The following is an 18,242-nucleotide window of genomic DNA, read 5'->3' as shown; positions in this document are numbered from 1 at the left end:
GGACTATGTTCTCCCTCTGCTGTCAGAGACACCATGCCTCTGAATACTAGTTGCTGGGTTTCTCAGAGTGCTGTTTCACTCAAATTATGTTTGCAGAGCTCTCGTGCTCATTTGGTGGGCTACTGTGAGAACAGGATGGGCCTTTGGTCTGATACAGAAAGAGGACGTAGGTCTGATCCCAGAATGGGTGGACACCAATGAAAGAGCCAGAGGCAGATGATGTGGCTGAAGATGGGTGATGTCCAGGTTCTAGAATAGGCATGCAGACAATGAGGTGACACAAGAGGATTCTCTTCAACTTCTCAGAGGCAAATTGCTCAGAATGAAAAACCTGGAGCAACTGCTGTATTTCTATTGGTTCCTGAAGCCACCTGGTTCGGCTGGCCTAAAGAGCAGCAGTGCCAGCTCTGGCCAGCAGCGGTGCAGAAGGATTGATAGCCCTCTCCACATGAGAACTACTCCCGTGGTACAAGGAATAAGGTGCCTGGGCTCTACTGGTTCATGACCCCCAGCACTGTACGATTCTGGTACAGAGGCAGGATGGATCATGAACTTCTCACCATAAATAGACAATAACACCACCAAATCTCTGCATGAGGCTTTGCTGTCATTCTAGCTCCATAAAAGGGAAAGCAGCACCTGCTGAATTTCTCCCTTGTCATGCAGTTATTAAAAGCACCCAAAAAGAACTAACAACTCCATTGCCATCAGGTAGGTTCAAAATAACTACCATATGCTTGCTGTAACAACCCAGACATACAAATGAGTAACAAGGTCCTCAGTGTAATGAGACAGGTAAAGGGAGACACCAAATCAGAATGAATGAAGTTTGCACTAAATTAGGCTATGTTTAAACTGTCTGAATTCAGAAGCTGCTGTGGCCAACAAGAAGAGTACATATGCACATTTACAGTGCATAAATTAATGGGTCTCCTGATTGAACTTAAATCTGGCAAATGGAAATGGCAAGCTTCTGTTTTTCTCTTTGATAGGAAATCTTAACGCTGGTTTAGAGTTCTGTTTGGCTTCTTAGGAACAGAGAACAAAGGAGGGAAGAAGAAAAATAAAATGCATTGAACTTTAAATAGTAAAATAATTATGACCTAAAACCCATTGTTTAAAACACATGTTTCCTTTATGAGACTGTCATGCGATTATTTTATTTATTCATTTTGCTTTAGATCCATTTCAGTCCGGTTTCCGTCCTGGTTTTGGGACCGAGAAGGCTCTGGTTGCCCTAACAGATGATCTCTGTAGACAACTGGATCGAGGCGGGTCAGGACTGCTGATCCTTTTAGATTTGTCAGCAGCCTTTGACATGATCGATCATGATCTTCTGGACCACTGCCTCGCAGACGTGGGGATACAGGGCATAGCCCATAACTGGCTGTGCTCTTTTATCTCTGGTCGGGGACAGAGGGTGGCACTAGGGAGGGAAATGTCGTCACGTCATTCCTTGGTGTGTGGAGTGCCGCAGGGCGCAATTCTCTCCCCAATGCTTTTTAACATCTTTATGCACCCCCTTGCCCAGATTATCCGGAGCTTTGGGCTGGGCTGTCACCAATATGCTGATGACACTCAGCTCTATCTGCTGATGGATGGCCACACCAACTTGGCCCTGAACACACTGACCAGATGCTTGGAAGCTGTGGCTGGATGGTTTCGTGGGAGCCAATTGAAACGAAATCCTTCGAAGACAGAGGTCCTATGCCTGGGTCGGGATGGCATGGGGATGAGGGACCAACTCCCTTCTCTTGCGGGGGCCCAATTAGTGCCATTGCCTTCCATTAAGATTTTGGGTGTAATCCTTGACGCCTCTCTTTCTATGGAGGCGCAAGTTACAGCAACAGCCAAGGCGACATTTTTCCACCTTCGCGCATCAAGCAGTTGGTCCCTTACCTTTTCCGCCCCGACCTGGCCACAGTGATCCATGCGATGGTCATCTCCAGGCTTGATTACTGTAATTTGCTCTACGCGGGGCTGCCCTTGAAGCTGACCCAGAAACTCCAGAGGGTGCAGAATGCTGCAGCGAGGCTCCTCACGGGGTCTCTGCCATGGGAGCATATTCACCCACGGTATGCCCCACCGAGAGCCTCAAGGTCCATAAGTAGCAACACTCTAGTGGTCCCGGGCCCTAGGGAAGTTAGATTGGGTTCAACCAGAGCCAGGGACTTTTCAACTCTGGCTCCAGCCTGGTGGAACGCTCTGCCTCATGAGACCAGGGCCCTGCAGGATCTGATTTCTTTCCGCAGGGCCTGTAAGACAGAGTTGTTCCGCCTGGCCTTTGGCTTGGAGCCAATTTGATTCCCTCCCTCTCTTTCTTTTTTCCTTTCCTTCTCCTCCTGCGATGAGGCTACATTTTAATATTTTAATGTTTCAATATTTTAATGTTGTATTTTAATTTTGTTTTTAAGTTTTAATCATTCAACTTGTTTTTATTATTGCTTGTAAGCCGCTCTGAGCCCGGCCTTGGCTGGGGAGGGCGGAGTATTAAAAAAAAAAAAAATATTATTATTATGTGAAATTTCCTTTAAGCTTATTTCTTTTTTTCTTTTTGAAGGCAGACCAGTTTCTTAAGAAGTACAAACTAACTCTAGTGCAAATTAGAGAAAAGTGAATTCTTGCAATAATGTCTTTAAAATGATGTTTATTTCTAGCCAGTTGGAGTGTTTCTCCACAGCAACAGCACAGATAATCCCTGTTGAGAATGAGAAAGGAAACGCACCATCCAGGAGAGGCCTTCCTGCTCCCACGCCACACCAAGCCATGCTGCTGCGCTGTGACCCATCATACTTCCTCCACCACCAGACTGCTCCCCCTCTTGCTGAACACAGTGAGAGTCTAGGAGTTCTACAAGGCATTGCTGCTTGTCTTCTCCACCCCAGGATGGGAAAGATGAGTGGCAACACTGTGAACTGGAAGCAGTAAGGTGAGCAGGACTCTGCTTCTTGCACCTCCACCACCTAAAGTAGGTGCTTCACCTCGTCTCAACAGTAGACTGGCTCTGACACCACCACACCACAAACTGTTTAAATGCAACAGAGAGAGAAAAACACCTCTTGAGGAGCTATTCAAGTCAGTTTTTCATTTGTAACCGAAGGATTCAACAAACTGGCTGCCATACTTGGAAGCTGCTTGAAAATGTTCAAATCAAATCTTCTGGACACTAAACTCGTGAATGTAATACAGAAGAAGAGTTACACATTCTTTAAAAGAAAGTCAGCAATTTAAATACTGTATTCTCCAAACAGGGGAGTTTCACCATTTTAGTGTGATTTGTGAAAACTATAGGACCTGGGGAAGCCAAATGGATTAGTTGCATCCCATTGAGTTGGTAGATATATCTTTTTTTTACAATACTAGAAAAGTAATGATTCCCCAATGGGAAGAACTTATCTTTGTTTGCCGTGCAAGGGCCTTCTCTATGGCGGAACTGTGTCTGAGGATCTCCCTTCCCTCAGAGGTGCCTCTGGTGCCATCACTGTATATCTTTCAGTGTGGTGTGAAGAAGTATCTCTTTGGCCAGGCCTTTGTGGGGACCTGAGCTTAGATAAGCCACATGTGAATATCTTCTCACTATACTGCTTAGACGAACACTAGAATTTTTAATTGTGATACGTGATTTTGATTTTTGTTGTTTCAACAATAATTTGACCTGAGATCATACAGGAGGCAGGGTAGGATAGAAACTGAATGAATGAATGAATGAATTTATAAAAATACAAGCTGGCTATATTCTGTGAAATTAGATGCTTGCTTATTAAGGCATACAGTAATTCTCTACTGCAGTGTTTCCCAACCACTGTTCCGTGGCACACTAGTGTGCCGCGAGATGTTGCCTGGTGTGCCGCGGGAAAAATTAAAAAATTCGAAAGATATTTTTTTTTAAGTCAAATTTTCGATTGGGGCGCCGTCACTAGATGACCCCTGGGGTTCCCTCCCTCCCGCTCTGCGTCTCCCTCCTCCTCCTCCTCCTCCTCCGGGGAGGCCCTTCCTGGCTCTCGGCCAAGGCTTGGCGGCTGCCACTCACTCACTCGCTCGCCCACCCATCCCTCCATCCCTGCACCCGGCCTCTCCCCCTCCGTCCCCGGCGCGGGGGCTGCCGGGATCCGTAGTCCCCTCGCCCTTGGGCTCTGCGCCCGCGCGGGGTGCGCGAACTACGTTTCCCAGCGTGGCCTGGCGGGCCGGGCGTTTTGTTTGAAGCGCTCTTCTCCCAGCCATGGAATGAGCGCGGCGGCGGCGGCCGGGCGGGCAGGGGCTCTTCCGCGCAGACCCCGCGCAGCCTGCCTGCGCCCCCGCGGAGATCGGGCGGCAGGATGGAGCCCGGGGATCCCAGCGGAGGCGGAGCGGTGGAGGCGGAGGCTGCCCCCCAGGTAGGGCTGCGTCGGGGGGGGGTTATTTTTGCAATGCTGCATCCGCGCCGGAGGGGAAGCATCGGACCGCGGGGAGACCCCTTGGCGGGCATGCAAGGCAATGCATGCATGCAGGCGTTGCATGGAGTGCAGTGCAATGCAATGGCAACGCGGCGCCCTGCATGCATGCATGCAACTTCCACCGGCGCTCCGGACTTGGCAGGTGAGGGGGGTCCCCAGTGGGCGGCAGAGAGAGCCGGGAGGGCGAAGGGGAGCCGAGGGGGAGCAGCGCTGCTCCCCGAGCCGAGCCCGGGGGAAACTTCGGCGTCGTTGCGCCGGGTGTTGGAAGCGGAGGTTGGCGGGGCCCCCTCACCTGCAAAACCTGGTCACCTCTCATATATTTCGTGCATTGCATTCATCGCCCGCTTTCTCCTCCAAAAAGCTCCCGGGGGCGCGCGTGGTTCTCCCCGTGTTATCCTCGCAACAACAGCCCTGCGAGGTGGGTCAGGTGAGTGGCCCAAGGGAGCATCCAGGGATTGTCCTGGCCAGGTGGGGTGATTTGAACCCTGCTCTCTGCCCGGTCTTCGTCCTCATTTAGCCCCCACATGTGCATGACTGTGCATGACTGAGGTTTTCCCCCCTCGTCTTGGCTATGGTGTGAGTCTGTGCTGTTAATTAATGGGGTTCTGCCTTCGGAGAAGATGAGCCAGCCCTCAAGGAGGTGATTATGTAATTTGCTAGCAATTCATGTCCCTCCCGGCGTGACGCTGCGTGCTGACGTCACGGGGCTGTAATGGTGGTGTGCCTCGAGATTTTTTTCATCAAACAAGTGTGCCTTTGCCCAAAAAAGGTTGGGAAACACTGCTCTACTGAACTCTTTTGTATGTTGTTTGAGAGCCCTTTGGGGCTGTAAAGTATGATTTAAGTAAAAAACAAACAAACAAACAAACAAACAAACTGCATGCTTAGCTGAATGCAGAAGTATTTTGTATGCAACATCTATTCAAACCAAAAGCTTGGGGAATTAGCAGTACCTATTTATGAACACTGAACCTGCTCTTCTACCTAGCTTGGTACCCTTCTTTAGTTTTTCTCTTTTTTGTTGTAAACTAAAAACAAAACGAAGAAAATATGCCAAACCAAAATGCCAAAGCCCTTTCTCACAAATTTGCTACCTCTGTCCTTTGTGATGTATGACATATTTATGGAAGGTCCTTGTCACGTCACAGAGATGGTGCATGGATTTAAAAACCAGAAGAAAGATTCTGTGAAATGACGATAAGCAATCCAGATATGTTGTGATATGTTTCTGACTGAATACAGTATTGTTTTCCTGAACCTAAAGTTATGAAACCCAAATTTGTATGTCATATTTGTCACACAATCAATAAATGTGCAATATAATTAGATTCTGCACTGTGCCATACAACTTTATTGATTGAAGAAAAAAAAGTAACCTTAAGATGGAATAAAGTTATATGAAGACACTCTGACTTATCCTGAATTGTATGGAAATCACATAACTATTGTATTCCTAAGAAGGTTCATCAGAGCTCACGTATCATATTGTTAGTCACATGTCAAATCAATAGTTAATGTATGACAACTTTATGAACTTAGGAGGACGGTTTTCCATTAAGTGGAATCAGATGAGTGGATCAGATTTGAGTAATCATGACAGAAAGCGACCCTGATGCTGCTGTAACAGTGTCTACAAGGCCGACAGTAGTACAATACAACACTCCATCATCTACCTCTTTGATCTTCACTTTTGACATAACTGACAAAGGGATTGATTTATGGGCCAAAAAGGCATTTTTATGCCATTTACAATCAGGGTTCAAAACTGTCCTCACATTGTATCTGTCATTTTTCATCATGTTTTATATTGTAAGGTACATATTTGATATGGAAGGTTTCATTTTCAAATTCCTGATACAAGTATCTGTATCTCAGAGTCTGCCCTATACATGCTGTTATTATTCAGCTTGACATGTTCTCATTTAAAATACATAAGCAGTTCCAACATTTTACCACAACTATATATAGCATTTTGGAACCACGTACTTTGATGAATGATGATTGCCACTGTAGAAGAAAGAAGGGGTTTTTTTGTTTGTTGATGGCATCTGCATTCCAAAGGCCTTTTATCAGCCACACCCAAGAGCAGAAAAAGTCTGAGGTGTCTACTATGCTTGACTAATTTGTGGCTACTCACTTAATTGATTGCTGTGAATTATCCTGGCCAAAGGAAAACCATTCCACCACTCACACCACCACCCTGAGTTCACCACATACCCAAACCCCACTTCTTCCAGTTTCAGTCCTGGTTCACACTCACATATTCATCATTTGATTAAGTGTACAGCAATCGCATGGCGCTGAATGTGTGATAAGAGAACAAAAAATATTTGCAGCTGAACATTAGATGGCTCAAGTCGTGATGTGATAAGCATATAGGGATGAAGTGCATCTAATCAGCTGTACAGTATCTTTGCAGATCACAAAAATAAGTCATCTCCTCTGTACTATATTTCTATTTAAGTTGGAGTAATTGCTTCTAAATTTGCGTCTATAACTATAAATTGGTATGAGGAAACGTTAATGGAAATCTACCCTATTTTTGGTGATGTTTAAATGCCACACCCTTAACAGAAAGTGTAGCAGAAGAAACACGCTTAATTTAGAATGTCATGATTTATCGTAACGTCTTTATACATTTTGCAAGATGCATTCCAAAGATGGCACTGTGTACTGGACACTTTTATACATTCAATTAAACAAAGTTTCTGTTCATCACTGTCACTTGTGCATCTCGCATTGTTCCACATTCAGAGCATGAATTACGTTCTTCATGCTAGAGTTTAGAGCTTGTGAAATATACCTGGATATCAGCCCATTAACTACCATTAGAGTCAATGGAACTAAATTGCTTTAGGTCCAAGCAATCCAGTTTAATTGATTTATGTGTTATGATGTAAGGGCCTAATTCAGAAAACATCTCTTCAGACATTACACATCAGCTTTATAAAGACATAAATTACCTTGTTTCTGTTTAAATAGCCTTTTAATACCAGCTGTTCATGTTTCGTAGTTGCTGTTTAGTTTTAGCTTTATTAATGGGAAGTATTGTTTAGTTTTAGCTTTATTAATGGGAAGTATCAGAGGATACAGCAATAATTGTCATAATGGCTACAAATGAAAACATATTTTAATACAGTTGGCTTGCTTTTTAATATATTTCATTATGTTGTGCAAAGCAAGGTGATTACTAGAGCTTAGATGCAGAAAGGAACCAGGAATTGAAAAATGTTTGGTACTAATCAGAAACCCAAATCCATCTCTGTTTTCCCCCCATTATGATAAAAGCAGCACAATTGCTTATTAGCATCCCACAGCACACTGGGAAACATTTCCTCCTGCTTAAATTCTGTTTCATTCGGGATGCAATTTATTTTTAAACTAAATATGCTAATCTGCTCATTAGTGTTACTCTTGGCATAGTGTGTGCCTGCTGACAACCTACATGATGAGTGAGAGCCCAGCTGGTAATTTTCTTTTAAGGGTGTGTTCATCCTGGCAGCTTACTATAGATATATAAAACATACAAACCACCGTACCAACGAGCCTCTTACAGGTGGGGCAACATTTACAACAGATTTAGCCAAGCTATAATTCACTGCGGTATTTCCAAGTATTATTCAGGACCACTGTGGAACAATTCCAGGATAAAAGCTTCCTATTTCTAAGCAAGAGTGTCTATCTTTTTTCTACGGCATCTTGATCAAGAGTATGCTCACCACTGAATCTGAGAACCAGTCTAAGGCCCATTTCTCATATTGCCTTGGGAGTGGAAGCTGCTGATCTGCTACTCTCTTCTGTACCACTGGTTATGGGAGAGGCCCCAGGCCACACTGCTACTCGCCACACCACCAGCAAGCCTCTGAAAACTGGATTAAAGTTGGTGTGTGAAGGTGCTGAAGTGTAAAACAACCTCCCCCTGTTGATCTCAGAAAACAAAGTGATATTGGGCAGAATCAGGCTGTAGAACCTCAAACTGATTCTTTTCAAACTTTGAATGAAGAAAGTTTCTGAGATTTGTGCATAGTCCCCACTTTTTTAGAAACAACAACTCCATTTTGTGCATCTGATGAAACAGACTGTAGTCACAACGGCTTATGCCACAATAAATTTATCAATTATTTAACATGCCACAGGACTGTGTGTGTGTGTTTTCCAGCAACAAAGGTGGCTACCCCACTGGAACCCTTTCTTTTACATATAGGGTTAATCTTTTCATTCACAAATATGGCCTATTGCCAATCATAGTCTCAAGAGAGAGATTCCACAATTCACCCCTCTTGGTCTCTCTCGGCACTCTTTGAAATCATTTATTTATGGTCCAAGAAGCTATATGGGAAAATTAAAATCAAGTTATACATATATAAGGAACATCTTTAATGTGCATGTGTCAAAAGGACTACCAAAAAGCTTCCTTCATACTGCAGCCTGTCTGCCCCTTCCTGAAAGAGAGTCCTGCCAGTCAGGGCAATTCAGAGAGCTCCAGCACACACATGGAAGCATGTCAGAATTCCAGCCGCGGTCAGAGGTACACCGGCCTCACTCCAGGCATTCGGCTGGGATCCTTGTTGACCTTCCGTCTGCGTCTCCCGGCAGGCAAGCTCATAAATCGGCGATTCTCCTCAGACGTGAGGAGAACACACCCTCCTCCTCTTCTCTCCCTCCCTGCATTCCCCCCAGGGAGGGGAAGAAGAGACAGACAGGAGTCCTTTTACATGTCTTTTATTCCTGTCGTTCAGCAGTATAGAGAAAATGTGTCTGTACCCTCCAGACTCCAGCAGAAGAGCGACAACTCCACCCCTGTACGTCCAGTACAGGTCAGATGACACTCTGAGCTAACATCCGGTGCTCAGAGCAGAGAAAGGACTGCCCCCTTTCTCCACTAGTACAATTCCAGACCACAACATCCTGTTTTGCTTTCCAGCCACCTGCTGCTGGCTTTTGCATTGCTGCTTTTTCCTGACACTTGGCACATGCACAGGAGTCTTTGGGTTTTACCAACAGAACACTGAGATGGCCATCCCTGACACACTTTCCTAAGACTAAGCCCTTCTTGAACATGGCGGGGCTTGCTACTTCATAGCATGCATAGGATTGCACTATGAATCTTCAAGATCTATTTTATTTCAAACCTGAGCCTTAATTAAATTGTTCCCCTTTCACCATGAGCCTGTTTCCATGAGCATTCAAAAGACCATTTTAAAATGAAATTAATGTCACCCTCACACACAAAAAATGTTTAAAAATTAGTGTAACTCCATGCGTATCTTCTCAGAAGGAACCTCCATTGAGTTCAACGGCACTTACATCCAGGTAAGCATGGAGGGTTTCAGCATCAGATAGTTGGGACACTTTAAATTCTTTAAATGAGACTTTGTAAGTATTTACTGTGGGGCACAAAACCTTTTATCAAGGAGCTTTAACACATTTCATATTTATTTATAACATTTAGATTCCACCTTTTCTAAAAGTGCAAAGCAGCTAGCAACAAAATTTGATAAAAACACAAGTATCTATTATCAATAATAATAATAACGCTGTTTTATAAGAACAGGACTGGATTTGTAGCACTGTAAAATACCATATAAAACCCATCTCTTGTAAAGATTGAAGTGCCTAACCAGATAACTTTCCATCCAGTTCCTCTAACAACAATTATATCCCTTTTATTGGGACAAAAGATTTGACAAAATCAGAAGGTTTTGAATGTTTTGTTGAACAGATTTTTTATTTACAGCAACTGCATACTTGTTTTTATCATGAATGAACATAAGATGCCTTTCTTGAATGTAAACTCTCTTAGAATTCTCAGCAATATTCCTGTAGATCACTCAAATTCATGAGAGTACTTTATAACTTTAAGGAATTAACTTTCCAATGTGCACATATATCACTAATTTTCTTCACTGCCTCAAAAGCCATTTTATATAATTGCAGCCTGGATCATCATAATCGATTACCTTTACCTTGACATCCATCAAAAATTAGTAGTACTTTCTGCCACACAAAGGAAGAATAAATTTTGTCAAAATAATTTGAAAAACCTTGGGAATAGCTCACTGGCAGAACTCGCAAAAAGTAATTAATTAGCCGCAGTAATAAAGTTGTGCCAGGTTTAAGAAGTGCTTCTTGGTTAATGGACTTTAAACGAACCCTTCAATATCCACCCCTAATCTCAATAAAGCTTGTTAATATGGAAAGCAGAGTTTGGCAACCTACTTCCTACCCAAACATGAATAATGTTGGTGCATGTTTTTAGTTTATTGTTGCTTTTATCTTTTAAATGTTTTAAATAAATGTGAGGTTTTCTAACAATCAAACGGCGTATACATTTTATGAAATAAATAGTACATAATTGAAATACAATACATCTCTCTACAGTGGGGAAGGCCAGGTGATCTGTATGCCTGCTCAGTCCGCTGTCCAGCTGCTAAATGATGAGAGGCAACTTCAAGGACCTGTCCCCTCTTCTGATGGCTCTTCAGCTTTAAACTAGACTTGGACCCGACAGCCTTTCAAATAGATGCCTCCTTCAAACACCAGACCGTCCTTTGTATGGTAGGAGACGTGGCTGTCCCATTGATGGCAGATCTATGTTGAGGCAGGCTTGCAGTGACCTTACAATCTCCTGACCTTCATCTGATTCTGAAAGACTGATCCTGCTTCACCTGAGCTCACAGTTCTTACATTCAATCTTGCCACTGCTTAACCTACCATGTGCTAGCTAATAAACATCAATCAAGCTGAGTTTGTTCTGTTTCAGGAGGCTTTTAAATGCAGCAGACAGCTAATGAAAATGTGTCTTGTTCTCAGTGATAATAAATGAAACTGAAGGAGTCCATGGGGCTTGCTACTTTGAAAGCAGACAGGTCTGCAGTCCTTCAGCCACTGGCAACTGAGTAATCATCATCACAATCAATTAAAACAACATGTGCATGAGGGTTTGCAGATGAACTTTTGGGTTAAACATTGTAACTCTTTTCTTTTCTTTTCGCAAATGTGCCAAAAATTAAATTCTCAGTGTGAGAATTTGTGTGTGTTGCAACATCCCTGTATTATTTTCTACAATCCTAAAAGGCTCACTGAGTTCAGTAATGCCTACTCCCAGGTAAGTTAACACAAAACTGAAGTCATGTGGCATGATCCTGTTCTATCTGAAAACTGTATACATGGAATAGATATTTTTGCAAAGAACACAGGTCTACCTCTCTGCTGAGACATTTCCCCATGTGCTTTGACCTTCTTTCTGAGGCAGGAACTGAAATTGCACAACATCAGCAGCACTTTCTCCTCTCAGTTCCATTCTCATGAATAGCTGATGGGCAGGAGGGGACCCTAAAGCTCCAGATGCAAACCAGCTGTGAGATAAAGGGTAGATGGAATAGACTAGAATAAAGGTTCAGAGATGGCTTGGCACATTATTAGGAAACATGGTAGAAATTTGTGAGCCATTCCTCTGCACGTTACATAACACTGAAGTACAGAAACAGGATTATGAATAACTCATACATTTTCTGTCGATACTTCCTGATAATGTGTGACGTTGCCCTCTGTATCCCCTTCTCACAATTACACAAAGATGTACTCTTCTTTAGTCCACCTTTTCCTCACATATCTATAACAGGCCTGATTAATTTACATCCTCCTTACTTTGTATTTATTACAAAAGTTGTAACAAAAGCTGTGCTCCCCCACCCCACATTGCATCTGGCATGGTTTTGACTCGAGAGCGTCAACATTTGTTCCTTTCTTATATATGTATTTTTCAACGGCGTCTTCTCTCCTTTCCTTATTGTGTTCTATATAAAATGTTCTCATCTGTAACTAATTTCTTTCTTTCTGATTGCCCACAAATGGATATGGCAGTCAGCAAAATTGAACCATTTCCATGTTTTGTATAAAGCACCAGAGTTTTTAATGGTGCTGATGGATGTCTGCTACTGAGAGCCAGCTATCTAGTTTGACAGGTCGTTGAAGCTTTCAGCCCCCTGCAGACTGCTGCTGTGATTATTTAGCAAGCCTCCTGGGAAGATGCTACATTTTTCAGTGGACCTTCATTGAAGATAGGTATCTGAATTTGTAGTTGAGAAATTAGAATGTATCAGGTTTGTTGTCTGTCCACCCCCCACCCCACCCCCCGGTTTCTATCAATATGACAATAGCACTCCACTCACAAATAGCTGTTTGCTGTGCATGTTCTACAGCTACCCATGTAACTGTGAAGCAGGAAACTTGAGAACAAACTTGAATTAATATATAGATCACTTCTGGGAAACAGAGGATGTTAAACCAGTAGGGATACTGGTGACACAGAGTGATCTAAGAAACAACAACCCAGTGAGGTAAGGCAGGCTGAGAGATACTGACTGGCCCAGAGTTAGCCAGTGGACTTCATGGCTGAAGGGGGATTGGAACCATCGTCTCCCAGGTCCTAGGCCAACACTCTAAATACAGTCATACGTCGGGTTACAGACGCTTCGAGTTGCGCGATTTCGGGTTGCCCACCGCGCCAAACCCGGATGTACTGGAATGGGTTGCTTCCGGGTTTCGGCGCTTACGCATGCGCAGAAGTGCTAAATTGTGCTATGTGCATGTGCAGAAGCGCCGAATCATGACTCGTGCATGCGCAGACGCACAGGTTGCGGGTTGCGAATGCTGCAGGTAGCAAATGTGCCTCCTGCACGGATCACGTTCGCAACCCGAGCACCCACTGTATGTATCAATTCCCTTTGTTGTCTGGAATTTTCTGAACTGTTCAAGAACACAAAAATTAATAATCAGAGCAACAACACGACATAAGGTTGCCAACTGACTCCAAATGAAATTTCTCTTCTCCCTCTCTCTCTCTCTCTCTCTCTCTCTCTCTGTGTGTGTGTGTGTGTGTTTTGGGGGGAGGGGAGAAGCTTGGGGAAAAAGGAATTTGGAATGGGGACAGGGCAGGAGGAGGGGACAATTAGTACAGTGGTACCTCGGGTTAAGTACTTAATTCGTTCTGGAGGTCCATACTTAACCTGAAACTGTTCTTAACCTGAAGCACCACTTTAGGTAATGGGGCCTCCTGCTGCTGCCACACCACCGGAGCACGATTTCTGTTCTCATCCTGAAGCAAAGTTCTTAACCTGCAGCACTATTTCTGGGTTAGTGGAGTCTGTAACCTGAAGCGTATGTAACCTGAAGCATATGTAACCCAAGGTACCACTGTACTTGGGCTCCCTGCTGCTTCCCTGCTCCAAGACGCCCTCCATGAGTTCCAAAAGTGTAGTTTATGAATTAGCAATGGTCTCACCCCAGCCAACTTCCCTGTAGCTCCTGTTGGGTAGCATCACATCGCAGCTGATCACCAATGGCATATGGTGTTCCAGCTGATTAATTTCTGGCCACACAGCAAACAGAACACAACCATATTCCTAAAAACTGCCAAGAATGGGGTGGGGTGAGGCTTGAAAATCCATCTGGCTGGAAGTCATAGACATCTCTTAATTTGATTAGGGGCAATGTAATAGAAGCTTAATTACAATAGTCCTCACTCATCAATCCACTGAATGCCCTGGCTAAATTGAGTTGCTCACAGTCTTTGAAGGAGAATCCCAAAGAAATGATGTGAGGGAATGACAGGTGAGCAATTAACATCTCACCGTGAAGCTAATTATGTTCTCTTCGTTTCAATGAATTATTTAAGACAATGGTGTTCGCTACCCTAGCCTGTGTGGCACTTGTGACCTACAAGTACTCTTTCTGTAATCCACAGGGCACAAAGGGAATATCACCAGTTTTAGTTTTAATTGGCATTTTTAGCACAACCTTTTCTACGGGTATTTTTGCCCAGACATGGAGCAATGCTAATAAATAGACAGATAATGAGTTGAAAGAGAAGTTTAAAATAAGTGTCCTGTGGACCTTCCTAGCCCTATTCTTCTTTTCCCATGCAGGAATTGTCCCCTCTCTTCTTCTTTTGGAACTAACGTTTTCGAACTCCCTGCCCCAAACTAACAATGTGTGTGCCAATGTTAATGCTTAAGCTTCAAATTGGACTTCTCTATAATCAAGTTTTATGAATGCAAACTAGAGATGCATTTTGGGGTTTGGAGTGAAAGGTTTTACATACGAACTCTCACCTACTCTTTATCACATGACCTCAGTTGTTTCTTTCCCTAATATGCATCAAGGCTTATTCTAAGGCAATCCATACTAATTAGGGTCCACAGGAGCAATGATGATATGTAGTCAGGTTAGTGGTGATAGTTAATCAATGTGATGATTAATGATATTTAATCAGATTCATGAAGATGCCACAAAGTCAAATCAGGAAGCACTATGCTCCCTCTGGATGGCTTTCCTGATGACAGTGGACAGCTAATTAGATCCAAAGCAGGGAAGCCAAATCAGAATGAGGGCAACTTTACTTCCCTTCACTCTGAATAGCGGTACCTCGGGTTAAGAACTTAATTCGTTCCAGAGGTCCATTCTTAACCTGAAATGGTTCTTAACCTGAAGCGTGCTTTTGCTAATGGGGACTCCTGCTGCCACTACACTGCTGGAGCACGATTTCCGTTCTTATCCTGAGGAAAAGTTCTTAACCTGGAGCAACCACTTCCTGGTTAGCAGAGTTTGTAACCCAAAGCGTCTGTAACCTGAAGTACCGCTGTGTGTGTGTGTGTGTGTGTGTGTGTGTGTGTACACACACACATATACTAATATATCGATTACTATATTTGTGCCTGTAATTTGCAGAGACACTCACCTGAACCATTTCCATAGTAGAGGAGTGGGCTTCTCAAGAGGCTCTGCCCTAAAGCTAACAAATGTTAGCACTGTTTGCTGTAAATGTAAAGTTATATCCTCCTTAATGCTGAAGTGGGAAGAGAAATTTGTGCATGAAATTGGAAGCGGAATAGGAAGGGGACATACAAATCTATGGCAAGCTCTTGGTCACATAACTAGATGGCGACAGTTTACAAGGAACTGAAGAACAGTAATTAACCACTCCCTTAGACGAAACACTATTGTGTAGTCCCTATGCAAGGCTACATTATTAAAGACTAAAAAGGATAAATGGTATTTTACAAGAGCTGGAGGAAAGGGTCAGAGAAGAAAAAATACCCCCAAAATGTAGTCTTATGTTTTGTTGCTGGAAGGAAACATTTTTATGAATTCTGTATTCCAAAGAAAATTCTATCCATGATGCTTTAAAACATCTCTATAACCCCCTCCTCCCAATCAGCCCGGCTAGACTTTTTTTGCTTTCAAGCCAGTTGTACAGTGGTAGGGGAAAGGGGTCAAGTGCAGTATTTTTCTCAGTTTTTTTTATTTAGCTATACACCTTAGGTTACACCAGAGCTTTTGGTCTCACCTCTGCCCACTCCAACACCTGATCAGGAAAAAATGATCTTTCAATCGACCAGAAATCTCTGAGCTCAGGCCCAAGTGTTTACCTCAGAGGCCTCCATCCCGTTCCCTTGATTGAGAATGTTTTGCTTCATGGGATGTCAACTCTATTTTTTTAAAAAGAAATATGAAAGACTGGCAAGAGTCTATAGCCCTGTCCTTACTATGCATTCTCCAGTTGCTCACCCACTGCCAATCTTTTTCAAAAGCGCCAGGGACTAGAACATAGTCATGGAGTTGCAGTTTGACAAAGAAAATGTACGTGACCTTCCAGACAAGGCAGTCTCCCTTCCTTTCCCTCCCTTTCCAACCTTTTTGTATACCTTCAAACACAAGGGGAGAAACCTGACTTCACTCAGAAATTTAGCTTGGCCTCTTTTTTTCTTGAGTGACTTTCTCATCTGATACTGACCCGGCCTCCTGGAAACTAGGCATGTGAAGCTAATCCATTGAAGTTTTGCTTCATAGTGTTTTACATGCAGTAGCCATGTGGGCCTTTTTATCTTTCAGCTTTCCATTCTGCTCTTGCTCTAGGCTGTCTCTCTCAGGCCCTCAAGTTGCCTGCTGTGCCAGAGCTAGAGTCGCTTGCTTTGTAGTTTGGGTTCCCAACTTCTAAGGTCTTTAAACTTTCTTCCTTCAAATAGCCCCCCTCCTCTTTATACTCCATTTAACGTAGCTGCACCATTCATCCAGCCAGCGTTACCCACAGTTGCAGGTGCACAACTTTGAGCAATGTCATCACCGATAAAAAAACAGCAACAGTCCTGAGGGACTTAGAATAACAGGTGTTTATGTTTTTGTGTATGGGGTAATCTGGGCTACACTAAATCTTTACGGTGCTGTAAGTATGGGTGGTCATGTGTCCTATTCTTCAGAGGACAGTCCTCCATTTGAAGGGCTATCAGAGGACAGTCCTCTAGTCAGAAGGTGTCCTCTATTGCAAGGGCTGTCTGGTTGAAGTTCAGCTTCAAGATGAAGACCCATACAAAGGGAAAGCAGAAGTATACTAGCATACAATATAAATAAAGGCCTTCTTGATTCACCTCGTAAAATCTTCTGCAATATCTATTTGGACTGGGGGGGGCGTTCAACTCATCTCCCCCCATTTTAAAAACCTCCATGCAAGGAGGTTCTGCAACAGCCCTATACAACTTCTCCAATTGCCTCCAATTGTTTGATTTCTGTTTACTTCCAGCTAGCCTAATAAAGGTATCCTTTAATATGCTCTATGATGCACTTCATGCTATTTAATCTGAATGCAATCAAATTGCAGCAAAATTTGTATGTCATTATCCCTTCTCCTTTTTCTTTACGGGTACCACAGTTAGTTCAGATGTAATATCCTGAGGGTTGGTTTTTTACAATAGGGAGAAGTTTTCTTTTTCATTTTTGCATGCTGCTTTTATTATTCTCTTTGTTTGATTAAATAAGAATGGCAGCAGACATGGATCTGACTAACTAATCAACGCCAATTACCATTCAGTGTCATAATCACTGTTATAACACAAGTACACAATGAATTTCACATTTCAATGTATACACTTGTTGGATGTGAGCCAAATGCTTTTCAAAACAACAAAAGGTTGGGAATGATTCAATGACCATCCCACATTGTTAGAATCCCACTGGCATCAGTGAGCCTCTAAATTTTTTTCTTGGAGTTCATATATTTTAACCATACTTCAAGTTTCACTAAGAAATCAAAGTTCACAGTATGATTTTCTTCAGAAGGCATATAAAATCTGTGTATTCAGAGAATATTGAAGTATTTGAAAGAATAATAATAAAATGTGTCCAGTAACTGAGTCCTGAACATTTCTATGAGTATAAACCAGATATAAATCAAATTTAAAGAGACTAGGACTGATCTAGACACATCAAAGAAGCGTTTCAGTTAAATGCGTTGTAAATTTAAACAAGAAAAACAGGTAGAGAAAAATGGGACCCCACTGCACCATCTGGTGGCACAATGTTATATCACACATACAATGCCTATAAATAGCTTTTTCTTTACCAATCTAGCATTGTATTAGGAGTGTTTTTAGAACAGGAGCATTTTGGCTGTGAACAGGGACTAGTTCACATGATACCTCATGGGCATAAAAAGAAAGAACACAGTTCCCTCCCAAAGTAAATCCAAACAACACTGAAAATGTTATTTTTACTTTGTTGTATAATTAATTAATATAGAATTACTTCTTGTGTGACTAGTAAGCCATGGCTTTTGGCACAACTAAGAAAGAGCAACTTAAAGTTATTTCATAGTCATCCCCTCGAAAAAGTAGCATGTTTGGCATTAAAGCTATAGGCAGCCTTCTCTAGAAACTTACACTGTTCTTTAAATATACTTCTCTGGAGGCCATTTGAGTCTATAAGGAATGTTTAATCACACAACTCCAATGGTTATATGCATCTCTCTTTAAG

General features: G+C 42.9%; 1 protein-coding gene and 1 long non-coding RNA gene across 3 annotated transcripts in view; both read right to left on the bottom strand.

The window, feature by feature from the left end:
* Positions 1-18,242, bottom strand: part of GALNT18 (polypeptide N-acetylgalactosaminyltransferase 18) — a 336,801-nt gene that overhangs the window by 86,037 nt on the left and 232,522 nt on the right. The window lies entirely within an intron of this gene.
* LOC310695198 lies at positions 2,540-8,873 on the bottom strand. The gene is made up of 2 exons (XR_014519974.1): positions 5,223-8,873; positions 2,540-3,783 (listed from the first exon to the last, which is right to left on the bottom strand). It is a non-coding gene; the product is annotated as an uncharacterized lncRNA (long non-coding RNA).

Source organism: Podarcis liolepis, assembly GCF_965112155.1.
Source record: "Podarcis liolepis genome assembly, chromosome: 1".
In the NCBI taxonomy this organism is placed as follows: domain Eukaryota; kingdom Metazoa; phylum Chordata; class Lepidosauria; order Squamata; family Lacertidae; genus Podarcis; species Podarcis liolepis.
This window is presented reverse-complemented; position numbering and strand designations above follow the sequence as displayed.